The following is a 27,950-nucleotide window of genomic DNA, read 5'->3' on the forward strand; positions in this document are numbered from 1 at the left end:
GAGGCGTCATAAAGCATTTCTTTTATTTCTGTAACTTGTGGAATGTTAAGCTTCCCGACTACTTAAGGACCGAACCACTGCCCTTGGCAGTGAAAGCAGAGTCCTTACCCTTGGATCACCAGGGAATGCCCATGAAGCGCTTCTATGGCGCACCAAGAAACACACTTATGCAAATAAGTTACAAGGTGAACTAGCCGCTGTTTTTCATGGATCACAATGTTTACTTAGCAGAATGACAACAGAAAAACTACGGTTATTCACACTTGAGTACTTGGCAGACAGTTTCTCAAAAACGAGAGCTCTACAGATGACTCAGTGGTAAAGAATCCTCCTGCCAATGCAGGAGATACTGGTTGGATCCCTGGGTTGGGAAGATCACCTGGAGAAGGAAATGGCAACCCACCAGTATTCTTGCCTGGGAAATTCTATGGATAGAGGAGCCTGGAGGGCTACAGTCCACAGGGTCGCAAGAGTCAGACAAGACTGAGCACGTCCTGTGATCGTGTGTTCTCAAAATGAAGTGGGCCTGCTGCTTCAAGAAAAATGACTGGCAGTATTTGATGCTGTAGATAAAAGTTAAGCTTTGCATAAACATTTAAAACTTGGAAAACAAGTATCTGCCATTGTGAGCTTTCCCCAAATTTAGAGAATTTTCTAATAAGATGGGCAGTATTTCTGCTTTATTGACTATGCCAAAGCCTTTGACTATGTGGATCACAATAAACTGGAAAATTCTGAAAGACATGGGAATACCACACCACCTGATCTGCCTCTTGAGAAATTTGTATGCAGGTCAGGAAGCAACAGTTAGAACTGGACATGGAACAACAGACTGGTTCCAAATAGGAAAAGGAGTTCGTCAAGGCTGTATATTGTCACCCTGCTTATCTAACTTCTATGCAGAGTACATCATGAGAAACGCTGGGGTGGAAGAAGCACAAGCTGGAATCAAGATTGCCAGGAGAAATATCAATAACCTCAGATATGCAAATGACACCACCCTTATGGCAGAAAGTGAAGAGGAACTAAAAAGCCTCTTGATGAAAGTGAAAGAGGAGAGTGAAAAAGTTGGCTTAAAGCTCAACATTCAGAAAACGAAGATCATGGCATCAGGTCCCACCACTTCATAGGAAATAGATGGGGAAACAGTGGAAACAGTGTCAGACTTTATTTTGGGGGGCTCCAAAATCACTGCAGATGGTGACTGCAGTCATGAAATTAAAAGACGCTTACTCCTTGGAAGAAAAGTTTTGACCAACCTAGACAGCATATTGAAAAGCACAGACATTACTTTGCCAACAAAGCTCCGTCTAGTCAAGGTTGTGGTTTTTCCAGTGGTCATGTATGGATGTGAGAGTTGGACTGTGAAGAAAGCTGAGCACCGAAGAATTGATGCTTTTGAACTGTGGTGTTGGAGAAGACTCTTGAGAGTCCCTTGGACTGCAAGGAGATCTAACCAGTCCATTCTGAAGGAGATCAGCCCTGGGATTTCTTTGGAAAGAATGATGCTAAAGCTGAAACTCCAGTACTTTGGCCACCTCATGCGAAGAGTTGACTCATTGGAAAAGACTCTGATGCTGGGAGGGATTGGGGGCAGGAGGAGAAGGGGACGACAGAGGATGAGATGGCTGGATGGCATCACTGACTCGATGGACGTGAGTCTCAGTGAACTCTGGGAGTTGGTGATGGACAGGGAGGCCTGGCACGCTGCGATTCATGGGGTCGCAAAGAGTCGGACATGACTGATCGACTGATCTGAACTGACTGAAAGTTAACAAATGGGTTTTCGTTATATTGGTTAATGAAACATTTGGAAGATCCATATTACTCAGTAAAGCAGTATTTTCCAAATGACCAACACATGATGGTACAAAATCACAAAGGAGGAAAATATCCATTCAAATTGCAAGATAGATGAACAGATTTTATTGTAACAAAATATGAAGTTTACTAACATAACTTCAGATTCCACACAACCACTAACCCTTAAAAAACCACTATTGCTAAATTTTGGTATAGTATCAAAGAATAACCACAGTTTTCTGGAAGTGATATTAAAAGACTCCTGCTTTCTCCAACTGTGTTATCTATGTTAAGACCAGACTTTTGTCAACTACTTCAATCAAAACAACATTTCACAATATTCCACTACTAAGCAGATATGAGAAGCCAGCTGTCTTCTATTAAGTGAAACATTAAAGAGATTTTTTACGTTAAGTGTACAATGGATTTATGACAGATATTTTCAGTAAATAAATTAGTACTTTTAACATTCTCAGTTTTAATCACTAACCTGACAAAGAGGGATAAAACTCATGTAAAGAAAAGTTCCTTGGGGTCTTCAGTAACTTTTAAGAGTATACAAGAGTATTTGTTGTTCAGTCGCTAAGTCATGTCCGACTCGTCGGGACCCCATGAACTGCAGCATGCCAGGCTTCCCTGTCCTTCACTATCTCCAAGAGTTTACTCAAACTCATGTCCATTGAGTCAGTGATGCCATCCAACCATCTCATCCTCTGTCGCCTCTTTCTCGTGCCCTCAATCTTTGCCAGCATCAGAGTATATAAAAGTATACATCCCACTATACTACAGCACAAGTTTGAAAGCCATCCCTGTAAGAGATGAAACCCCAGGGCAAGATTTCATCGTGAAGCAGCACTTGTACCACAACACACTTCTCTGGCAGCCTCGTGCAGGAGAGACCCAGTGGATAAGAGAAGCCAGACCAGTCAGGAAGCGGCAGGCGGTAAGAGCAAAGCAGCACAGTGAAGAACGCTAACTGCCAGGGCTAAGACAACAGCAGAAATACGAGAGAAAAGAGTAAATTCAAAAGATATTGTGAAGGCAGAATCAACAAAATCTAGCAACTTCAGAAGTGGAGAGACTTGGCTGCTGCCTGCATGGCTGGATTGTAACTCACTATCCACCCGTCTGGCTTAGGGATAGGTACTAAGTCTATGCCAAATACAGTCAACCCTCCGCATCCATGGGACCCTCAGCTACGGAGTCAACCACCCTTAGATGGAAAATTTCCAGAAAATTCCAAAAAGCAAAATTCAAATTTGCTGAGCATCAACAATTATTTGTGTAGCACTTATACTGTATTACACGCATGTATGCCTATTTGCTCAGAGAAGGCAATGGCACCCCACTCCAGTACTCTTGCCTGGAAAATCCTATGGACGGAGGACCCTGGTGGGCTGCAGTCCATGGGGTCGCTAAGAGTCGGACACGACTGAGCGACTTCACTTTCACTTTTCACTTTCATGCATTGGAGAAGGAAATGGCAACCCACTCCAGTGTTCTTGCCTGGAGAATCCCAGGGATGGGGGAGCCTGGTGGGCTGCCGTCTATGGGGTCTCACAGAGTCGGACACAACTGAAGTGACTTAGCATAGCATAGCATAGGTTATATGCAAACACTATGCCATTTTATATGAAAGACTTGACTATCCAGGAATTCTGGTATCAGTGCAGGGCCCTGAAACCAATTCCATCACCCTGCAGATACTGAAGGACAACTGTATAGATATCTACAGACATTGTAATCCAGATACGTGTTCTAATGACACATCTCTAACACCAACTGGGTTTCATACAATTCAATTTAGGCAGACCCCACAGATACCCTGGAGGCTCAGATGGTAAAGAATCCGCCTGCAATATGGGAGACCCAGGTTTGATCCATGGATTGTGAAGATGCCCTGGAGAAGGGAATGGCAATCTACTCCAGTATTCTTGCCTGGAGAATCCCATGGACAAAGAAGCTGGCGGGCTGTGGTCCATGGGGTCACAAAGAGTGGGACACAACTGAGCAAGTAACACTTCCCACAGATTAAGGGCTCAGTTCCACCTCAGATGCCCAAGTCTCAAGGGTCCCCAAGCTACCAGCACTTCTGCCAGGCAAGCTACAAGTTCACAGGGTCCCACAACCACACCCAGCCCTGTTTCCCCAGGTTCAGTAATTCACAACTCACACAACTGAAGAAATCGTCATACTGGTGATTACAGTTTCATTATAAAGGATGTAACTCAGGAACAACCACTTCGGCTAAGAGAGCAGAGTGTGGGGGAAGCAAGGTGCAGAGACTCCACAGCCTCTCCTCCTCCATAGAACATAGGGGTCCATGTTCCCAGCTCAGTGTTCTCCAAACCAGAAGCTCCCTGAACCTTATTATTCTAAGAGTCTTGGATGGGATTCCATCACACAAGCATGAATGACTAAACAACTGGCCATGAGACGGAACTCAGTCTCCAGTTTGTCCCTTCCTCTTCCTCGGAGGTGGTGGTGGTAGTGGTGAGCTGAAAGACACTTCATTAACACAAATTCAGGTTAAGGTCCAAAAACTTTCTTTTTAAGATTTTTTTTTCCACATGGGCCATTTTTTAAAAAGTCTTCATTGAATTTGTTACACCATAGCTTCTGTGTTATGTTTTGGTGTTTTGGCAGTGAGGCATGTGGGATCTTGGCTCCCCTACCCTGGATCAAACCTGCGCCCTCCTCCACTGCATTGGAAGGTCAAGTCTTAACCACTGGACCTCCAAGGAAGGTGTTCAGTTTGAATAACAGAAGGCATTCCTATCAACTCAGGGAAGTCCAAAGGTTTTAGGAGCTCTGGAACCAGGAACAAAAACTATCATTTTCTTTTTTTTTATTATACCAGGGCATGGTTGTTGATATACGGCAGGTACTCAATAAACAATTGCTAAAGAATGAACAAAAGGGCAGATAACAGCATCATTCACCAGAATGGGAAATACAGGCAGAGAAAAAGGTTGTCAGAAGAAAGGTGGTGGTGAGCTCTGAGTTGGACCGACTGTGTTGGAAGCACCCAAAGATCACAGGCGGAACTCAGATAAAGGGTTAGACCTTAGAAGAAAGGTCAGAGCTCCAGGTATGAACATGCAAAGATAATGGGACTTAATCCTGGCAGCCAGAACCGACAGTGGCCATATGACCATCCTAGAGAACAGTTCAGTTCAGTTCAGTTGCTCAGTTGTGTCCAACTCTTTGTGACCACATGGACTGCAGCACACCAGGCCTCCCTGTCCATCACCAACTCCCAGAGCTTGCTCAAACTCATGTCCATTGAGTCGGTGATGCCATCCAACCATCTCATCCTCTGCCATCCCCTTCTCCTTCCTCCTTCAATCTTTCCCAGCATCAGGATCTTTTCAAATGAGTCAGCTCTTCACATCAAGTAGCCAAAGTAGTGGAGTTTCAACTTCAGCATCAGTCCTTCCAATGAATATTCAGGACTGATTTCCTTTAGGATGGACTGACTGGATCTCCTTGCAGTCCAAGGGGACTCTCAAGAGTCTTCTCCAACTCCACAGTTCAAAAACATCAATTCTTTGGTGCTCAGCTTTCTTTATGGTCCAACTCTCACATCCATACATGACTCCTGGAAAAACCATAGCTTTGACTAGACGGACCTTTGTTGGCAAAGTAATGTCTCTGGTTTTTAATATGCTGTCTAGGTTAGTCATAGCTTTTCTTCCAAGGAGCATCTTTTAATTTCATGGCTGCAGTCACCATCTGTAGTGATTTTGGAGCCCAAGAAAATAAAATCTGTCACTGTTTCCATTGTTTCCCCATCTATTTGCCATGAAGTGATTGGACCGGGTGCTATGATCTTCGTTTTCTGAATGTTGAGCTTTAAACCAACTTTTTCATTCTCGTCTTTCACTTTCATCAAGAGGCTCTTTAGTTCCTCTTCACCTAGAGGTCAGGGTAGGATCAAAAAGGGTAGAGAAAACAGCCTTGGGAACAATAACGTTAAGGACTAAGAAGTCCTAGATGTAAGAGAAGAGAACACACAGAGCGTAAGATGGAGAAAGGCGAGGCAGAAAAGTGTTCCTACAGAACATGTTGAAGGTCGTGGAAAGATCGAGAAACAGACTGACAGAAGATGGTGCATGGAAACGAGATACAGGAGGCAGAGGCAGGCTGCAAGACTGTAACACGCAGCCAGGAGCAAGAGACACCCGACACAGAAGGCAGAGACAAGAGATGCGACAGGCAGCGCTGAGGGGCCAAAGCTGAGCGGCCGGGAAGGAGGGAGCAGAGGGCAGGGGGCCATGGAGGCCCCAGCGGCAGAGAACAAGCAAGATTCAGATTGCGGCTCCCAGATGGCCCTTCCGTACACGCCTGCAAGGCCCTGCACGGCCTGAGCTCGCCGCCCTCTCCAGTATTCCCACTGCAACCACAGTGGCCTTCTACTCAAACACGCTGTGCCCCTTTATGCCACAGGCCCTGTCACAAGCTGGCCCCTCAGCCCAACAACTTCTTTCCTTCCCTGATGACTTCCTAGACATCCTTCAGATGCCAAGTAAATGTCACATCTTCCCTAGACTGTAGGACAACGTTAGGTCCTCTTGGACACTTTCGTCACAGCATTTCAAACGGTGAGGAATCATTTCTTTCTGCAACTGTGGGGACGGGGGGTATGTACGTCTGTCCTAATTAAAGAGTGAGGACAGCAACCTGTCGCCGCTGTCCCCTAGCTCCTACCATAGCATCTGCACACAGCGGTCACACACGACGGGGTTGCAGCACTAATGAGGGGCCTTCTGAGCACAAGCACGAGCCAGAGTCTCCGAGGAAACCGGGGAGGACAGCATCCAGAACCCGGGGAAGGGAAGGCGACATCTGCCTCTTCCTTCACTCTCATCTCAAAAGGCAAAGCGTGGATCAGATAAATTTACAAGATCTGCCTGGGAAGCAGGCACCTGGACCGGACAGGAGGAAGAGCCGCTCCTGAGAGTGAAGCTTCTGAGACATCCGGGGAGGGCTGGGGAGGCCTGAGGAAAAGGGCAGATCTGGAACAGCGTCTATGCAGAAAGGAAAGAAAGGTGAGGAAGAAACCTATTTGCAGGGGAGGAACAGAGACGCAGATGCGGGGGAATGGACTTGTGAACGTGGGGTGGGAAGGCGAGGGCAGGACAAGCTAGGAGACTGGAATTGATGAACACACTGCGGGGGTGGGGGCAGGGGGCTTCCCTGGGGACGCAGATGGTAAAGACTCTGCCTGCAATACAGGAGACCTGGGTTCAACCCCTGGGTCGGGAAGACCCCCTGGAGAAGAGAATGACCCCCTGGAGAAGAGAATGACAACCGCCTTCAGGATTCTTGCCTGGAGAATTCCATGGACAGAGGAGCCTGCAAAGAGTCAGATATGACTAAGTGACTAACACGCACGTGTGTAAAATAGATAGCTAGTGGGAAGCTGCTGTATAACATAGGGAGCTCAGCTCGGTTCGTACCTGTATATGTACCTGTATACATACAGCTGATTCACATTGTTGTATGGCAACAGTGTGAAACGAATACAACATCGCAAACAACTCTATTCCAATAAAAAATAGTAAAACATAATTTAAATATATATAGAATATTGAGAGTGAAGAGGAAAAAAAGAATTCTTAGCAGAATACAACCTGAGGAAGAATACAGCTAAATGGGTAAAGACAACGTCTGCAAGTTTGTATGGTCTTCTTTGGCTGATTTTTTTTTAAGGTTTTTAAAATTAATTTATTTTTTATTGAAGGATAATTGCTTTACATGCCTGATTTTTAATATCACAAATACAGGAAACAGAACCCAGAGAGTTGAGCTGGTCAAGCGAAGGAGGTCGGTGGATCAGAAGTGACAGAAGGACAATAGGGCAAGGAACTAGCTGGGGTGACCCACCCTGAGGTCCCAGCTGTAGGGGGTAGGAAATGAGACGAGGAGGAAACTGACAATCTGAGATTAAAGGAAGAAGGTCCAGGAACCAGTTTTTGAGTGGAATTGTTGTAATCAGAATGTGGGAAATAAATTACACTGCAGACATATAATTTAAAAAACAAGTGCAACTGTTCTCAAGGTACCATAAGCTCTTACCACCTACTGTTATCAGTCTCATAGGACAAAACAAAACAATTCTCAAAAATAGGCCTGTGCCCTTCTGAAAAAGGTCAAGTTGCTATTTTCCTTGGAGTCTAACCTAAAAAAGCAGACACATTAAGAAATAATACCCCTACAAAGAATTAATCTCAAAAATACACAAGCAACTCCTGCAGCTCAATTCCAGAAAAATAAACGACCCAATCAAAAAATGGGCCAAAGAACTAAACAGACATTTCTCCAAAGAAGACATACAGATGGCTAACAAATACATGAAAAGATGCTCAACATCACTCATTATCAGAGAAATGCAAATCAAAACCACAATGAGGTACCATTTCATGCCAGTCAGAATGGCTGCTGTCCAAAAGTCTACAAGCTATAAATGCTGGAGAGGGTGTGGAGAAAAGGGAACCCTCTTACACTGTTGGTGGGAATGCAAACTAGTACAGCCACTATGGAGAACAGCGTGGAGATTTCTTAAAAAACTGGAAATAGAACTGCCTTATGACCCAGCAATCCCACTGCTGGGCATACACACTGAGGAAACCAGAAGGGAAAGAGACACGTGTACCCCAATGTTCATCGCAACACTGTTTATAATAGCCAGGACATGGAAGCAACCTAGATGTCCATCAGCAGATGAATGGATAAGAAAGCTGTGGTACATATACACAATGGAGTCTTACTCAGCCGTTAAAAATACATTTGAATCAGTTCTAATGAGGTGGATGAAACTGGAACCTATTATACAGAGTGAAGTAAGCCAGAAGGAAAAACATCAATACAGTATACTAACGCATATATATGGAATTTAGAAAGATGGTAACGATAACCCTGTATGCGAGACAGCAAAAGAAACACAGATGTATAGAACAGTCTTATGGACTCTGTGGGAGAGGGCAAGGGTGGGATGATTTGGGAGAATGGCACTGAAACATGTATAATATCATATGTGAAACGAATTGCCAGTCCAGGTTCGATGCATGATACAGGATGCTCAGGGCTGGTGCACAGGGATGACCCAGAGGGATGGTATGGGGAGGGAGGTGGGAGGGGGGTTCAGGATGGGGAACACATGTACACCCGTGGCAGATTCATGTTGATGTATGGCAAAACCAATACAATATTGTAAAGTAATTAGCCTCCAATTAAAATAAATAAAATTATATTTAAAAAAAAGAACAAAAAAATAATAAAAGGGTTCATTCCTAAAAAAAAAAGAAAGAAATAACATCCCTTTCCAGCTCCAGCTTTTTCCTAGTATACATGTTTCCCCGGCAGTTCCAGACAAATCATAAGTTAGAATGCCTCCAGATATGAGCCAAGAGAATGTAACCTACCTTCGGGCATGAAAAAAAATCTGTCATTATAGTAGTAGTCAAACTGATAAAATAATGCCCACAGTTCTAAACCAAAAGTGATCTAGCTATATTATAGATAAGCAGCACAAACTTCATTCTATCTAGAGCAATCACAGGACAGTAGTAAAATATATTTCATTTTAAAATGAATGAACAATACAAATTCTTGGGCAGCAGAGTGAGCATTTAAATTTAAAAAGTAAACTTTATTGAGAAGAAAGTTCATGCACACATTGGGTTGCTTTGATGTTTTTGTATTATAGTTTTACTAAAGACTATCATTCAAGGGGGAAGTTCCCCTGGAGGAGAGCCTGGCAACCCACTCCGGTATTCTTGTCTAGAGAATCCCGTAAACAGAGGTGCCTGGTGGGCTACAGTCTATAGTGTTACAAAGAGTCAGACAAGACTGAAGTAACTTAGCAGCACACCATTCAAAAGGGAAAAAAAAGAAAGTCACCATCAGCCCCTTTCTGTCTGATCGCTGCATATGATGAGTGTGTTGGGTATGCATTTAGCCTGCCCAGCGTTCTTTCTTCTTGTAGTTGATCCACTTTCTCTCCTGCTAATTCCAGGGGTCTAGCTACTGACTTTACTAGCTACTTTACTTTACAACTGGTACAAAAGGTGGACCCAAAACCCAGGACAGCCAATGAGTGTCTTGCATTCCCTTGGCCATGGTGACTGGTTGAGGCATGGGATCATGCCAGGACAATCAGAACCCTTGGACCTAACAGACAGATATGTAACTCAGTAATAGTTGTTGTTCAGTCGCTAAGTTGTGTCCGATTCTCTGCAACCCCATGCACTGCAGCTTGCCAGGCTTCCCTGTCCTTCAGTATTTCCTGGAGTTTGCTCAAACTCATGTCCATTGAGTCGATGAGGCCATCTAATCATCTCATTCCCTGTCGTCCCCTTCTCCTCTTCCGGCCCTCCATTGGTCCCAGCATCAGGGGGTCAATACATTTCCCTTTTTTACTGAAGGCAGTTTGGGCTTCTTCCACTTGCAAATGAAAAAATTCAGACAATACAATTATGAATAAGGAGAATTACAGCACTGAGTTTTCTTTCTTCTACTACAATTCTTTCTTACTCTTCCTACCATTCTTTCTTATATATATTTTACTTATTTATTTGGCTGTACTGGGTCTTAGCTGCGGCATGTGGGTTCTAGTTCCCTGACAAGGGATCAAACCCAGAACCTCTGTATTGGGAACGTGGAGTCTTAGGCCACTGGAACACCAGGGAAGTCTCTATCATTCCTTTTTTTCCCCCATCCCCATCCAACTTCTTCATTATAGCAGACTACTTAAATTTAGCACTGAGTACTTACGACACGACTGAAACAAAAAGCTAATTTGACAATAAGCCTAGCCCCAGGTAAATTCTTTACGATCTGAGCCACCAGGGAAGTGGTAGCTCAGACATTAAGAGTCCGCCTGTAATGCAGGAGACCTGGGTTCAATCGCTGGATCAGGAAGAGAAGGGAGAAGGGAATGGCTACCCACTCCAGTATTGTTGCCTGGAGAATGCCATGGACAAAGGAGCCTGGCAGGCTACAGTCCACGGGATTGCAAAGAATCAGACACAACTGAGGGACTAATACTACCACCCACCAGGTAAATTACACTGTGATTCAATTTCTTGATATTTAGATAGTAAAGTTAAGAGTCTTCTTTCAGTTTCTGGAAGAGTACATGCTTAAACAGATGCAGTATCATTTCTTTCATGAGGTCAAAATGTTATATGTATATGAAGGGAAAGTGAAAGTGAAGTCACTCAGTCATGTCCGACTCTTCGCAACCCAATGGACTGCAGCCCACCAGGCTCCTCCGTCCATGGGATTTTCCAGGCAAGAGCACTGGAGTGGGGTGCCATCGCCTTCCCCGTTATATATACTAGTATATCCTTAATTTTTGATGTTGCTGTTATATGGAGAAAATAATAATAAATTCACAACGTCCTCAGATGATAGTCAAGAAATACAAGAGATAAGGTAGGATTATAGAAAGAATACAGGGCTGAAAATGAAGAGAAGGTTTAAACAACCCAACCTCAGCTGGCTTCAGCTAAAAGGTATATAGCAGGTGGGGTGGGGGGAGAGCTGTTAATCTTAAGAATACAGGACTTCACAGAACTTCACAGAACATGAAAACACCCAGCCCCAGAAAGGACTGGAGGAGGAGGTTTAAAGTAATCTCAGGTGGTATTCTCTCTTCCTGCTTCTATATACTTAATTTAATCTCTCCATCCATAAATTACCTTTCTCTGTCCCCAGACACAACAGCAGAACACAACAGCCTAGAACTCCCAAGTTTTTACGCTGGGCCCTGTGAATGCAGTGAGGTCGAACCCTCACTTGGGCCCAAAGTCAATTTCCAAGAAAAGGACACTGATTGGACTAGCTTGGGTCAGGACCGAACTAAACCTGATTAAATCCTCTGTGTATTCTGTGGGGAGGAAGAAGTATGCAGGGGAGTGGATGTCTAGATTTGAGGACAGTTAAGGGATCTATGTCGAGTTAGACACTCCAGAAGTTCCCACTACACAGTCCTAGCACTGTACCCTGGTTTTTTCATCATCACAGGAAAGGAACTGCTCACCAAAGTCCACTTGCGACTTTTTGTAGCAGAGTTTAATAGAACTCAAGAGAATTAATGGAATTTAAGAAATTAGAGGCTGACTAGCATCCACCACTGGTTTGTTTTTTTTGGGGGGGGGGCGGCGGGAGAAGGTTCATGTCAACAAGAAATAAAAGCCAAAAAATTATAAATTCTGGAAATAAGAATTATCTTTTATAAATATGACAGTCAATATGATAAACGCAAGAGAAATTAAAAAAAAAAAATCATGAGGTCTTAGAGAGCTGAGACCGCTGTCACGGTTCAAGGCTGGACAGCCACAGCACTGCCAGATACAGAGCACGTGCTCAAATAGTCCCACTGACCAAACCCAGAGCTTCTCAACCGTAGCTCTTTAACACGGGTTACAGATGTGCTCCAGGTACCAAGGCCCTCAGGTTCGGGGGATGACACCTGCCATGAGTACTATTTACTAGGACTAATGGGGTGCAAATATTATATAATATTACAAAAGTTGAGACACACTAAATAAATGACCAAAATACTACTGGAACTCAAGAGTTCTAGCAAGGTGGTGAGTTACCAAGTAAATCTGAGTAAGGTCAATAAACGTTTAATCAGTGTTCAACTCATTTTTGCTTTGCAGTCGCTAAGTCATGTCTGACTCTGCGACCCCATGTACTGTAGCCCACCAGGCTTCCTCTGTCCATAGGATTTCCCAGGCAAGAATACTGAAGTGTGTGGCCATTTCCTCCTGCAGGGGAGCTTCCTGACCCAGGGACTGAACTTGAGTCTCCTGCATTGTGGGCAGATTCTTTACCACTGAGCCACTGGAAGCTGCAGGGAAGCCCAGCAACTCAGTAACTGTACCAAAAAGAATGCAAATTAAAACAAACAAAACTGACTAGGATTTTCTTTTTTTTTGAGAAGGCTTTACCCAATGCTAGTAAGGAAACAGGAGATCAGTACACACTGCCAAGGCAGCATACCCTTAAGGCTTGGGAGTATACTCCAATATACTGAGAGAGTTGGAATAGAGATTGCTGGGAGAAATATCAATAACCTCAGATATGCAGATGACACCACACTTATGGCAGAAAGCAAAGAGTAACTAAAGAGCCTCTTGATGAAAGTGAAAGAGGAGAGTGAAAAAGTGGGCTTAAAACTTAACATTCAAAAAACGAAGATCATGGCATCCAGTCCCATCACTTCATGGCAAATAGATGGGGAAACAAGGGAAATAGTGACAGACTTTATTTTCTTGGGCTCCAAAATCACTACAGATGGTGACTGCAGCCATGAAATTAAAAGACGCTTACTCCTTGGAAGAAAAGCTATGACCAACCTAGACAGCATGTTAAAAAGCAGAGACATTACTTTGCCAACAAAGGTCCATCTAGTCAAAGCTATGGTTTTTCCAGCAGTCATGTATGGATGTAAGAGTTGGGCTATAAAGAAGGCTGAGTGCTGAAGAACTGAGCTTTTGAACTGTGGTGTTGGAGAAGATTCATGAGAGTCCCTTGGACTGCAAGGAGATCCAACCAGTCCATCCTAAAGGAAATCAGTCCTGAATATTCACTGGAAGGACTGATGTTGAAGCTGAAACTCCAATACTTTGGCCACCCGATGCTAAGAACTGACTCATGTGAAGACACTGATGCAGGGAAAGACTGAAGGTGGGAGGAGAAGGGGATGGCAGAGGATGAGATGGTTGGATGGCATCACCAACTCAATGGACATGAGTTTGAGCGAGCTCCAGGAGTTGGTGATGGACAGGGAGGCCTGGCGTGCTGCAGTCCGTGGGGTCGCAAAGAGTGGGACAGAACTGAACGACTGAAGTGAACTGATACTGAGAGAGAAACAGGCTACACAACTATACGTAGCTGAGGTTATAAGCTGGCAAGGCAACAAAGACTGAATGCAGCCGTCAGGTCTGCTCTGCCTGAACCCCAGTGGGTTATTAGTAGTTGTGTCTCACATAAAAATTGGGAGATTTCACATTAAATCTGTATTTCTAAATTTTCAACTTCTCTTAAAGACCTAGAAGGCGTGGAAGCACCAAGACACAACGGGCCGGGAATGTGTGGGCTGACCGACTCTGCGCTGTCCCATCTCCAGGTCCCAGAGTCCCAAACAGGCCTGTGAGTCACCCAGACCAAATGCACCTATGCTTCTAGGCGATCTGAGCAAAGCTGACCCTTCCCAGCGTATGGACAGGCATCATTTCTGGTCAGGGAGATTTGGAGTATGCTTTTTTACACCCTTACCTGTATTTTCCAAAGCTGTCTTCAATAAACATGTATCGTTTTGGTAATAAGAAAAAACGTTATTTTTTTAATCTCCCAAATCACAACTGCAATATCACTTCATCACTTCAGTTGTTGTAATGAGATCACAACAACTAAAGATAACAGATAATGACTATGGTTTAAAACTAATTGAACTAAGGGAGTAACATAAGGTTACAATTACCGCAGTATTTCCCTTCCTTTGATACTAATTAAAACACCAGATTGGACAGACAATATTAGCACTTAACAAACTGGATCTCCCTTCAAGTGCATAGCTTCTATAGACACTCAATTCATAAAACCCTATTCTAAGGATTCATTTCCATACATTAAGTTTCTTTCACCAAAAAATGCAAGCAGAAAAATCTCTCCTACCAGAAATCTGCAGCCATAACCTCAATTAAGTTAATGGTTAAAAAGTTAAATTCCCGATCTTTATTTTACACGATGTTAATCGATCCATAAGAATAGTGATTTTACGGGGTTCTCGTCCTCAGAGAACTTCAAAAAGTTTATACAAATCGCCATTCATCTCACCCCATCAAAGAGTAAATCACACTACCTTCACGGTGAAGAAAAAGTACAACTTTCAGGTAACCGACAGCAAGGGGTGGGGTGGGGGGGTCTGTTAGTTCAACATCTCCCTCTCAGTTTCGTCCAGGCCACTCCCACATAACATCCAGAGGGATCTAGTCAAACAAAAGGGTCTCCCCTGCTTAAAACTGACATCAGCATCCTGCCTCCTCTGACTCTGAGGAAAATCCAAGCCAGAGCCTGTCTGCTTTGTCCCAGGGCTCACCTGCCCTGGGGCCAGCACATGGCTGCTGAGTGTCCACCATGCCCTGGACCCTGCTCCCGGTTGTGAGGCCAAGCCTTCCTCTCTCGTGGAACCCACCCCTACTCAACCGCCCTACCAAGTTCTCCTCCTCAGTTCCTCTGATCATCTTTTTTTTTTCATTTCTTTTTTTCTGTTTTGAGACCGCTTACAGTTGTTCATAATTTGATTTATGTATCTATTTTCAGCCATGCTTGGTCTTCGTGGCTGAGAGGGCCCTTCTGTAGCTGCAAAGAGCAGGGGCTGCCCTCCTGCTGCGGAGCACAGGCTCCAGCGCGTGGAGGCCTCAGCGGCCGCGGCTGCAGCACAGGCACAGAACTGTTGCACACAGGCTCCGGTGCTCCATGGCCGGTGGGTCTTCCCAGATCAGAGACCGAACACGTGTATCCTGCGCTGACGGGAGGATTCTTCAGAATACCCAAACAGCAATTTTATTAACTATATCTCAAGGTATCTGAAAATAAGCAGTACTACCTATAACACACTTATTGTTATTGACTGGCTTTGTTTAACAATACTTTTTTGTAAGTGAAGAAGAGAGGAGGAGGGAATTTTAATCACTGAAGCCTGGTATACATACCAGGAATATACCACTAATTGTTTGGTCAACTTTTTACTAGCTTTACAGCTTTTATATGTCAGTGATCAAAATGGGATACTCCAATTCTGTAAGAATGGAGCAGTTGACTTTCAAATGATTCCAGAAACTGAAAGGCTACTTGCTTCTAAAATCTATTATCTTTACAGGAGAAATGAATTGATTTTTATAAAACAGTGGATGCACAACAAATACTCTTGTTATAGATAATGCACAGGAATGGGTACATGTGTGTGTTTATTCAATGGCTTATAATACATTACCCCTGTTACAGGGTTTCCCTGGTGGCTCAGTGGTAAAGAATGTGCCTGCAATGCGGGAGATGTGGGTTCAATCCCTGGGTCAGGAAGATCCCCTGGAGCGGGACTCGCAACCTACTCCAATATTCTTGCCTGGAGAATCCCATGGACAGAGGAGCCTGGTGGGCTGCAGTCCATGGGATCGCAAAAAGTCAGGCACAACTGAGCAATTAATGCTTTTACTTTCACCCTTGTTAGAATAAAGCAGGTCAGAAAATCTGCCTCAGAGAGAGGTGAGCAGGCCTCTACACAAGCACAATAAATGGCTCCAATGGCATCTTGTCCCCTAGCTTTTATCATAAGAGCCAGTGTTCTCCTTAACCAGGCCGGTGAAAACATGGCAGAAAAGCCAGTTGTCTTTGCCCATTTCCTGCAGTTGTATACACCAGTCACCAGAGGGACTTGCAGGCACAATGCAGGGATGAACACAACCATCCCTGAGAGAGAAACCAGTCAAAATGCTCCCCAAGCCACAGAGAAGCCAAAGCTGGCCCTCCTGCATGAAGGAGAAGTTGTTTAATTTTAACCAAGAATAAAAAAAAAAAATTCTGACCAACTGCTGTGACCTTGTAATTTTCACATTCAAATTCAGGTGAGTCTGAAACTATCACATCCCTTGGTTCAGCTCCTGGCTCCACCACTGGATAAGGACTGAAGGGGCCTCAGGACCACTCCCACCCGGCCGGGTGGAGCCCTGGCCCACACAGCACTGAGAAGGGTTTTGGTAACCAGCCTACCACTGAACTGGGGCGGTCCTGCCTCGCTCAATAGCACAAACTCAGGCCAGAGAGCTGAAGCCAAAATGATTTCACCAACCCTCTCTCTGGGAGATAAGCTGGCAAGGTAAGCTGCCAATCATTAATCCTACTAGAAAAAAAGGTGAAGAGAGCGATGGCGAATTCAAACAGATTCAGTTCAGTCACTTAGTCGTGTCAGACTCTTTGCGACCCCATGGACTGCAGCAAACCAGGTTTCCCTGTCCATCACCCACTCCCGGAGTTTACTCAAACTCATGTCCATTGAACCTGTGATGCCATCCAACCATCTCATCCTCTGTTGTCCCCTTCTCCTCCCGCCTTCAATCTTTCCCAGCATCAGGGTCTTTTCCAGTGAGTCAGTTCTTCATGTCAGGTGGCCAACGTATCAAAAAGATTAACTTAGTGGAAATTCACTTTGTTAGCAGCCTGCTGCTGCTAAGTCGCTTCAGTCGTGTCCGACTCTGTGCGACCCCATAGACAGCAGCCCACCGGGCTCCCCTGTCCCTGGGATTCTCCAGGCAAGAACACTGGAGTGGGTTGCCATTTCCTTCTCCAATGCATGAAAGTGAAAAGTGAAGTCGCTCAGTCGTGTCCGACTCCTAGCGATCCCAGGGACTACAGCCTATCAGGCTCCTCCATCCATGTGATTTTCCAGGCAAGAGTACTGGAGTGGGGTGCCATTGCCTTCTCCGTGTTAGCAGCCTAGTCATTAGCAAGAAAACATCAATGATCTTCTACCATCACACTTTAGAAGGGTTTAAAAAAAAAACAACAATCTCCCAGTGGATGGGTGACATCTCTACAGTAAGGCCTTGCATTCCTGAACTGAACTTCCACCAGACACTTCAATTCTCCAACAAGGCTGATGTGGAAATGTTTGTACAGGCTCCCGGCTGCATCCCTAAGCTCACTTCTGTCCCTAAGCCCACTTGTCTTGTGTTTCCAAGGCAGGTCCACATCAAGTAAACTGCCTTTTCCAACTGTGCTAGTCTCCTCTGTGACTCTGATCCTGTTTTTCATATGGGGGGTGTTAGGAAAACTACTACAGAATAAAGGGTAGCATCTGCTTTCAGAGGTGAATGCTAGACAGGATAGGAGGCTTATTTGTGAGCTAAGTTTTGAGACTAACCCCTTACTGAGAGGGCTTTGAATCTGTGTGCCAGCTACTTTATAAATGAATACATGCCAGGAAACTGCTAGGTTAGTCTCAAACAGAAATCAGGAATGCAAAAAGTCCCCCAACACCCGTACAACATTTGCAGACAAGAGGCAGTCCAGCGCTGTGGAGTTTGGGCTCTAGAGTAACTATTCTGCAGTCACTTGCTGGCTCCTGTGACTTAACAGAGGGTATTTTGGTTTTCAAGTCACATTCATCTAAAAAACGAGAATTTGTAAATATTAAGTGAGTTTATGCTTATAAAATGCTGTAAACGGACTTGATAAGCGTTAGGTGTTATTCTTACAGGTGTATGAATATCCAGCTTCCAGATCACATCACCAACATGGTCACAATAACAACCCATTCTTCTTTCTAAAGATAAAACAATTCCCTAGGTTGGTCACTTATTAAGTCAGTCCTCAAAAAAAAGGAAGGGGGAGGGACATGGCACTCTTATACAACATGCTGAGTGTAGACTGCTACAACCTTTCTAAATGACTAACTGAAAGGATGTATCAAAAACCCTTAAACCATAATATGTACTTTGATCTTACAATCACACCTCTAGAAATTTATCCTAAAGGAAAAAAAAATCTCAAAGATATATAGAGATGCATAGAGGACAGTTATTGCAGAGATAATGATAATAGCAGTGGGAGAAAAATAATGTTTAATAAAAACAAATCAGCTGGGGACTTTCCCTGGTGGTCCAGAGGTAAAAAATCCACCTTCCAATTCAGAGGATGTGGGTTCAATCCCTGGTCAGGGAACCAAGATCCCACATGCCTTGGGCAACGGAGGCTGTATTAACACGGAAGACCCGACACAGCCAAATAAATAAATAAATCATAGATCTGCAAAATGGAACATTATTCAGTCAACATTACAACTGACTACATAGAGAAGAAAAGATTCATAATGAGATGCTAAGAAGCACAGGTTAGGAAACAACCAAATGTATACCAGGATCCCATATTTGCTACCCTAAGTTATATATACTGACAAACAGCATAGAGAAAAAACAGTTTGGATAGAAATGTATTCAGGTAGTGGACCTCCAAGTATTTTATGGTTTTTTACTCTTTACTTTCCTGTATTTCAATTGTTCTACCACAAACATGCAATTTTAAAATACAAGGGATCATCTAACTGATTAACAGATTCTTTCTGAAATAGTACTATTAAGCTGAGAGGGATGACAGGCTTATCTTTATTTAGAAAAAAATCTGCATAGAACCTGATGTTTTATTAGTTACTTTTAATGTTTAGTTATTACTGTAATTTTAAAATTACACATATTCAGTGCCAGGAAATTAGCAAGAGACTTCTTTTTAAGCAATGGATTCTACTTACTACAATAAAGTACATTAGTACAAAAACTGAACAGACTAGAGTTTCATACATTTTTATATATCTCAATATTTTATCATCATAACTAACATATATTAAATGAATGTGTCTCAAGAACTTAAGTGAGAACTTAGAAGTATTAAATTTTTTAAACTACTGTATTTGAATTTAATTTTTAAAATTTTGGCCGTGCTGGGTCTTCCATGCTGCTTTCTTTAGTTGCGTCAGGGGGCGCAACCAGGGCGTCCCTGGTGGCTTCGATGGTAAAGGGTTAGGGTTAAAGCACAGCACAGCACTGCACAACTAGAGTTGTGGTGCGTGGGCTTCTCATTTTGCCAGGCTTCTCTTCTTTCGGAGCACAGGCTCTAGGGCATGTGGGGTAGCCGCTGCGTCACACTGGGCTTAGCTGTGCCATGCGTGGCATGTGGAATCTTCCCGGACCAGGGATCGAACCCATGTCCACTGCACTGACAGGTAGATTCTTAACCACTGGACCACCACGGAAGTCCTAGAAGTATTACATTTTACTACAACAATTCCCATTTTCAGCTGAGAAAACTGAGGCACTGAGAGGTTGCTGCTACTGCTGCTAAGTCGCTTCAGTCGTGTCCGACTCTGTGCGACCCCATAGACGGCAGCCCACCAGGCTCCCCCATCCCTGGGATTCTCCAGGCAAGAACACTGGAGTGGGTTGCCATTTCCTTCTCCAGTGCATGAAAGTGAAAAGTGAAAGGGAAGTTGCTCAGTCGTATCCGACTCTTAGCGACCCCATGGACTGCAGCCTACCAGGCTCCTCCATCCATGGGATTTTCCAGGCAAGAGTACTGGAGTGGGGTGCCATTGCCTTCTCCGACTGAGGTTAGGTGACTAGATCAAAGTCACAGACCGTGCTGTGTGGTGCTTGGCCGCTCAGTCATGTTTGACTCTTCACAACCCCATGGACTGTCGCCCTCCAGGCTCCTCTGTCCATGGGGATTCTCTAGGCAAGAAGACTGGAGTGGGTCTCCATGCCCTCCTCCAGGGGATCTTCCCGACCCATGGATCAAACCCAGGTCTCCTGAATTGCAGGCAGATTCTTTACCATCTGAGCCACCAGGGAAGCCCAAGAACATTGGAGTGGGATCTTCCTCACCCAGGAACCCAACTGGAGTCTCCTGCATTTGCACGCAGATTCTTTACCAGCTGAGCTGGTAAAGTCAGACTATGTATGGTCAAACCCAATATCCTCTAGAGGTTGCACTCTTAACTATCCATACCCTCAACTACACAGCAGAAGCTGTTATTTATGGGGCCTATGCTGGGCTCTGACAGAAAGGAGTGAAGGTCATATATTAGGAGTATGAAAAATAAAATTGGAAAATTACTAATTTTCTTTATTTTGGGAAAAAACAATTTTTTATTGCATTATGTTGGACTTATCATAGGCTATAAAATGGCATTTTGATGTACTGATACCAAATAATTTACCATTATGCTGTGACTTAAATTTACATTTTGAGTCTAAGCAAACATTTTGCTAGGAGCCTTCTTTTCAGCTTATCATCTTGAGTTATGCTTGGGAAAGGTTCTCTCCTTTCAGAGCCAACCAAACTTACAGAAATGACTGGGGTGTGGTACTTATGACCAGTTTATAAAGTGACTATGAAATGATAAGATGAACTTTACAAGTAAAAGTTTAAAGGTGTGGCCTCACTGTGACGTAATTCACCCAAATATTTCATAGAGTTCCTCCAGGCACTACTTTAGGAGGTACAGTGATCTCTGCCCTTCTGAGATGTATTATTACAGGTGCCTTACATATCTGAAGGTCATGGTGTTTTATTAGATGTCCAAGGTATGAAAGTTATTCTGTCACTTTAAAAACATGCCATCCTCTTCAGGACATGGTCTGGGGCCACTCAGTGAGAAGCAACCACAATGCCAGTGGTTCTCCAATGCTACTGTGTAAGAAAACTTCCTGCAGAGCTTGTTGGAAATCAGATTCCAGGAGTCTGTATTTTTACCAAGAACTTCAGGTTATGTTGATGTAAGTGATCTGAGGTCTAGACGTTGAGAAACCTGCCAGTAAGTGGAACTATTCAGAAGAGAAAGATCATTCACAAGAGAAGAGCCCTACGGCAGTGGAATGTGAACTGAGTAATATAAACCCAACCGACCTGTAATTAATTCCCTATAATTCACAAATCCACATTAAAGCTGAGTAAGAGTAGAGGGATTTAATGGCACCTCCTCCTTAACCCCCTTTATGGAGATTTGAGTTTGCCTCAATCTAGTTATTTGGAGAAAACATGAATTTAAGCAGAGTTTTATTTCCGATAATAGAGGGATAAGCATTAAGAAAAAGGAAATTGCTAGTCAATTGCAAAAAAAAAAAAAAAAAAGCTAAGAGAGACAAACATTTCAGGGAACTAACTTGCTACCACTCATTTTATGCCCTATTTCACAATGCTTAGTATCTGAACAATCCACAGAGTTCCAAAGTACATCAAAAATGTGTTCATTTCCTCTCTTACTCAGGCAGAATAATAACAGACCTTTGTGAAGGTACCATGTGCCTCAAAAATTTCAATAGATACATTCTTAAATAAAGAAATAGCCTTCAAAAACAATTCTATCAGAAATTCACCCTACTGGAGCTACTTATAGAAGTCTTAAATAGCTTTTGGACCATCACTAAATTAGTGTCCTTCATTTCTGAATTTGGATTACCTAAAGTTTTTGAGTTCTTTACAACTGTCCTACAGAAAGAACTCAATATTGAAAAATGTTTTTCTTCTTTTGTTATAAGCAAACAATCATAAAAATAACATAAATGTTTCAGGTGAACTATTAAAAATTTAGAAACAAAACAGAGTATTTTGTTCTCCATAATAAGTAAAAATCATAACTTTAGGAGGGGTACTAAAGCTTCTGCACCTTAAGTCATATTAAAAATAAAGGTATCCCAACAAATATATTCCTATTTCAGACAGTAAGAGTAGCACTACATAAACCAGCCGGGCTGCTGGCTCCATGGTCCCATTTCCTACCCTCAGATCCTGTCCACTACATAAACTCTGAGCCTGGTCTTCATCCTTTCAAAGGGATTAGTAAAAACTGCCTCCCCGATGACAGAATTGAGATTTTCCAGATGCATTTTTGGCACGGTACTTCTTACTATTATCTATACTTTTTATTGCGCTTGTTTTTATTATTTGGACGTCCCGACCACGTAAACATTAAGAGCAGGATGCCAGCAGATTAAGCACAAAGAAACGCAACTATTCGGAGTCGCATCTATTTAAATTTTCAGGCTGGTGCTGCCTCCAGAATAGCACCGAGGATGGCAAAGTTCTAAAGGAAACTTTCATATTCAGAGGCTATCAAAAAATCTCCAGAAGCGTCAACTCAACACAGACGCCCCTAATGGTTTTTTTCAAAAGCAAAGCCTTTAGTCTGAATCACAACAAAAGATGCCCATAGGAAATGTAATCTACGAAGGTGCTTCCTAATCCAAAAGGCAAACAAGAAGTAAGAGGGAAAGGCGCAACCCCATTCCTCGTCGGTTACCTTTTCCTGGGGATTCTGATTGCATTTTCCTCGGTCAAGCCAGACAGAGCCTGGTAACTGTGGCTTCGGTCCACACTAAAACCGTGTCAGTGCGTAAAGAAGGGGAAAGGGAAGCGGCCGACACCGGGGACGCGCTCCCCCCTTGAAAGGATGAGCCGCTTTCTGTGAAATACCACCGGAGTCAAGTCAGTACCAGCAGGAGGACGCGGGGCCAAAACGGCATTGACTGCCCTTCACTGACAGGGTAGTTTTTTTCTTTCTTTTTTTTTTTTTTGCGGGCGGAGGAGACAGAAGAAGGGATGAGCCGGGGAGGAGAGGCCGGGCATTCCGGATCCCCGGCAGCCTGGCGGGGAGGCGAGGCTCGGCCGGCCCGCCCCACTCGGGCGACCGCGGGCAGCGAGGTCAGCCCTGCAAGGGACCCCACCGCCCCGCGTGCCCCTGGAGAAAGGACGGGACCTCCCCCCAGCTCGGCCGGCCACGGCGACCGATGCCCATTCAACCCCCCGAAGCCCGTCCCGCGGCCGCCGCCCACCCCCCAGCCTCTGTCCGCCGCGGAGCCCCGGCCTCCCGGCGCGTGCCAGCCGGCCGCCACCACCACCACCCACCCAGCCACCCCCGGCGGCCAGGGAGGATGGGAAGGACGAGGCACAGGGGCGCCTCCTGGGTGCGCGACTCAGGGTGAAGGGCGCCGGGAGGGACTCGCACACCGGCCCCGGGGTCGGGGAGAGGGGGGTGGACGGGCGTCCCGGGCGGCCATCGCGCCCACCCTCGCCCCGGCCGCCTGCCCGGTGCAAAGCAGGCCGAGGCGGTCCAGCCCTCTCCTCACCTCATCTCCAGGCGGGTCCACGCTGCCGCCTCAGGGGGACAAAAAAAAAATCAGTGCAGCTCAGTCGCCGCGGGAAGGGGACGCAGGAGCCGCAGCCCCACACACCATCCCCGCCCGCCTCTCGGGGCGTCCCTGAGTCCGCCCGGGATTCTCCCTCGCGAGCCGCCGTACTACCGAGCAACCAAGCTGCGCGCCCTCCCGTCTCCACCTCAGCTCTCGGCCTCCCTTCGCTCCCCTCCCTCAGTCCCTCGCTCCCGCCTATCTCCTCATCTCCCCCGGGACCTGCCTCCCCCGCGCCCTCTCCTCCCCTCCGTCTCCGCCCACGGTGGGTAGGTGGGGACAATGAAAAAACAACCAATCGGAAGAAAGGACTCACACCTCCTCCCGCCCCCTCATCTAGCCCCGCCCACCACGGGGGAAACGCAACTGAAAAAAAAAAAAAAAACTGGAAGAGGAGGGAGTGATAGCCGGATCGACAAATCAGCAAGCTCAGAGGGGGCGGGACCTAGTCGCCCCAACCCCCCCCCCCCCCCCCGCCGCCCCGCCCCCTTTCCCGAAGCGGGCGTCTGGTGTAGGGTTTCCCGACGTGCCTAGAGGCGTCTGGTGTGGGGCTTCGGGACGTTTTGTTCCATGGTCTCGGTGCCATTAGGCTGTTGCTGTGCGAGGCGAGGCACAAGTTAGGACGCCTTCAACTAACTAACGGCAGGTGTCATAGGAGAGAACAATGTGGAGGCACAGGGAGGGCGGGGCACAGTCCCAGGAAGGTGATGGGGATACGGTTGGAATGAGGAAGGGTGTGGTCTTGAACATATTTACATAAAGCTGAACCCCTCGGCCTCTAGGACTTCGCGCATTGATTGGTAGCCCCAGGTGCGTCGCCTTGGAGCATGCCGGGAGATGTAGTTCCGCGTTCGGTTGCTATGGCGGTCTTCTCGCATTAATTGGTAGCCCCAGGCGCGTCGCCTTAGAGCATGCCGGGAGATGTAGTTCCGCGTTCGGTTGCTATGGCGGTCTCTAGAGTCCGAGACTGACGAGCGGCCTGGCCAATGGGAACAGCCTCTGGCGCTTAGGGGGTGGGCCCTCTGCTGAGGGGCGAGAAGGTGGCGGAGGTGAAGCTGCAGGCCGTTAGTGCCGCTCCGAGCCAGGTGAGCACCGGGAGACGCGCTACGTGTCTTGGGAAACCGGCCTTTGGGCGGAAGCTCGGGAGACGCCCCGCGGGACCGTCCAGCCCTGGGGCGCAGGGTGGTTTCCGTTGCACCCCAACCTTCTTAACACTTCTCGGGCTCAGGCCTAGCTGGCTTAGCTGAGGCCGCTGAGGGGAGGGAGATACTTGATTTGCCTATTTCCTGGTTTTTACTGGTTTTGATGGTGGATGTTATTTCAGTTTGCATCTTCCTCCACTTTCATGGAAGCAAAAGTCTCGAAGTTCCCTTCCACCGAGACTCCCAGTTTGGATTTTACCCACTCCCGCGTCTTTTTGTTTCTATACTTTTGAGTTTCTTTTTCTTTCTGGCTTACTACTTCTATACTACTGCTTTCTCCTCCGTCACTTTTTTTTCCCCCGTTGAACAATTACGTAAAGCAGGGGCATTCGGTTTTATGTAACTCTAGGTCCAGATTTGCCCTCCAGATTTAAGCTAAACGGAGGAATACTCTGGAGCAACGCGTGAAAATCACCTCAGAACCGTTTTGAAGTGCAGACTATGATGCTGTGGGTGTGGGCGGGCCCTGAGAATCTCCATTTCTGACAAGCTCTCGGGTGCTGCTAGTCCAGGTTATGGGCAGCAAGGTTTGCACATTTAATGGGAGCCACTTTTTTTAAATAAAGAGAAATATGTGAAATTAATGCTAGAGTTTTATTTAACCCAGTATATCTAAAATAGTATCATATCAGCACACAATCAAATGTTTAAAAATCAAGATTTTGTACATTCTCTCATTTTCTTCACATTCGAAGAAACCTGATAGACATCTTTTGCTAACAGTACATCTCAGTTCTGACTAGGCATAGTTCAAGGGCTACTGGATGATACAACCCACTGCAGAAATTAAAAGGTGTTAAATCTTAGGTTGCCCGTGACAAAACCCCTTACTGCTCTGTGAGATGGACTTTGGAAGTACTTTACCAGGTCTCAACTCAATTTACAGAAATAATAGCACGAATATCCAGCATTCATTTAACACTTCCTTTGTGCCAGGTATTGTACTGAGTGCTTTGCATGTATTATTTAAGCCTTTCTGTTACTATCCCTGTTTTACAGGTGTTGAATTTAAGGCCCAGATAGTTGAAAGTATTTAGTGTATGTGGCGGAGAAGGCAATGGCACCCTACTCCAGTACTCTTGCCTGGAAAATCCCATGGACGGAGGAGCCTGGAAGGCTGCAGTCCATGGGGTTGCTAAGAGTTGGGCATGACAGAGCGACTTCACTTTCACTTTTCACTTTCATGCATTGGAGAAGGAAATGGCAACCCACTCCAGTGTTCTTGCATGGAGAATCCCAGGGACAGGGAAGCCTGGTGGGCTGCCATCTATGGGGTCGCACAGAGTCGGACACGACTGAAGCGACTTAGCAACAGCAGCAGTGTATGTGGGTCGTACACTGAATAAGTAGAAAAGCCAGGATTCAGAAGTAGGGTCACTTAGGACTTCTAAATCCTATCCATCAATCACCGCAGTGTATAATTATTACATTTTGTCACTAATTTCAATTCATTGATGCCTCTGCTCTAGTTTATGGCTAATCCTGAGACATTCAGATTTCAAACAGAGGGGGTTCACCATACAAGGCAAAGTTCCTTCAGTTGTAGTGACCTATTTTGGCAGTTTTACAACTCTCTGTGCTGTCCATTCAATATCAAAGTTCTAAATTGAAGAAGAGCGTTCCAAACCTCAAGGAGATATATAGGCCTTTAAATCAGTACTATATGCTGGACAGTAGTGTGTCTTGGTTCATCTGTATACCTCTTTGAAAGAAGGCTTGGGAATTCTTAAAATGTTTCACCTTGCAGTCACAATGTTTTGGGGTTTGTTTTTGGTGAAATCTTTCATTCATTGATAAAAGTGAATCTTTTCTTGCTCATGCGAACTTCACATGGAATAGTTCAAATACATCTTTATTTAGTATTTTTGCAAAATGATTTTCTTCTTGTACATTGTAAAGATGACATCTCGTTAAATTATCTTCCCTTGATGGTGAATTTATTAGTAAATATTTAATCAAAAGTACAGTTCCTACTTTGCATCTGAAGTAATGATTAAAGAGCCTATAGTGATTTAGAGAATTAAATAAATGTTGGCAGACTGCAGTAAGATTGGTCTGTGGAGAAGAGGATCCCTTGCATCGGTTGGCAAGGAGGGAGAGTGTAGTAACAGTAGGGAGGGCCCTCAGTTTACCTTCCTCATCCTGTGCCTTGTCCCAGTGCCACATGACTAAGCCAGCGGGGAAGGGAGACTGGCATTCATGGCACCATGGGTTCCACTGTTCCCCAGGAGTACAGTATGGAAAAATGGAATGCCAACTCAGAAATATAAATGAAAGTTATGTTTCCGTCGTTCTGAACTTACTGTATTAAATGGCCCTACATCGAATACAAACTGGAGCAGTGACTTCTAATCTACGAATTAATGACCATCCCGCTTTCCCAAAGCAGTACCCACCCCCCAGCAGTACTGGCAAGGGGGTCCACTAGTAAGAATTCTTAAGTGAAAAGGTATTTTGTAAATCAGCAAATAACAAAAGTTAAGCTCTCTTGGAGGGAGGAGAATTAATCAAAAATTCTTTTGAGATTCAGAAGAGGTCATTGTTGGAAGCCACTTGTTGCATGGATAGGCAACAGTTTGACATAGCTAATTACATGCCTCTTGTCTTGCTTCCACATAAAACCTTTATTAAAAAATTATTTTCCTTTCCTAATTCTTCACCTATCTTTAGATCTCAGCTTATGTGAGATGTCAAGAGGATGCCACACTTGTATACAAATTCAATCAAGTATGTCTTGATAATGTCCATATAAATCTAGACTCTCATAATCAGAAGACTGATATGGTCATCTCATCCCCATGCCCCTCAACTGATGCTTGAATCTCCTTTATGATGCTGCTGTAAATGTGTATCCAGCCTCTAGTTTGGAGAAGGCAATGGCACCCCACTCCAGTACTTTTGCCTAGAAGATCCCATGGACGGAGGAGCCTGGTAGGCTGCAGTCCATGGGGTCGCTAGAGTCGGACACGACTGAGCGACTTCACTTTCACTTTTCACTTTCATGCATTGGAGAAGGAAATGGCAACCCACTCCAGTGTTCTTGCCTGGAGAATCCCAGGGACAGGGAAGCCTGGTGGGCTGCCGTCTATGGGATCGCAGAGTCGGACACGACTGAAGTGACTTAGCAGCAGCAGCAGCCTCTAGTTTAAATCCATCTAGTAATAGACCATGTCACTTCAAGCATCTGCCTAAG

At 45.0% G+C, this 27,950-nt stretch overlaps 2 protein-coding genes across 13 annotated transcripts in view; one reads left to right on the forward strand and one right to left on the reverse strand.

The window, feature by feature from the left end:
* Nucleotides 1-23,787, reverse strand: part of ITSN1 (intersectin 1) — a 246,746-nt gene extending 222,959 nt beyond the window's left edge. For 3 of the 9 annotated variants that reach the window (XM_027557093.1, XM_027556377.1, XM_027553336.1), the window contains exon 1: nucleotides 23,496-23,739. The gene's annotated coding sequence lies outside the window, so the exon portion shown is untranslated. Of the gene's footprint in view, nucleotides 1-22,669; nucleotides 22,832-23,495 lie in introns of those variants that run through there. The other 6 variants (XM_027555542.1, XM_027554091.1, XM_027557887.1 and 3 more) reach the window with 6 other exon arrangements.
* Nucleotides 23,788-24,538: 751 nt separating this feature from the next.
* CRYZL1 (crystallin zeta like 1) overlaps nucleotides 24,539-27,950 on the forward strand; it is a 33,827-nt gene continuing 30,415 nt past the window's right edge. For all 4 annotated transcript variants that reach the window (XM_027514808.1, XM_027514062.1, XM_027515624.1 and 1 more), the window contains exon 1: nucleotides 24,539-24,640. The gene's annotated coding sequence lies outside the window, so the exon portion shown is untranslated. The remainder of the gene's footprint in view (nucleotides 24,641-27,950) is intronic.

Source organism: Bos indicus x Bos taurus, chromosome 1 (genome assembly GCF_003369695.1).
Source record: "Bos indicus x Bos taurus breed Angus x Brahman F1 hybrid chromosome 1, Bos_hybrid_MaternalHap_v2.0, whole genome shotgun sequence".
NCBI classification, from domain to species: domain Eukaryota; kingdom Metazoa; phylum Chordata; class Mammalia; order Artiodactyla; family Bovidae; genus Bos; species Bos indicus x Bos taurus.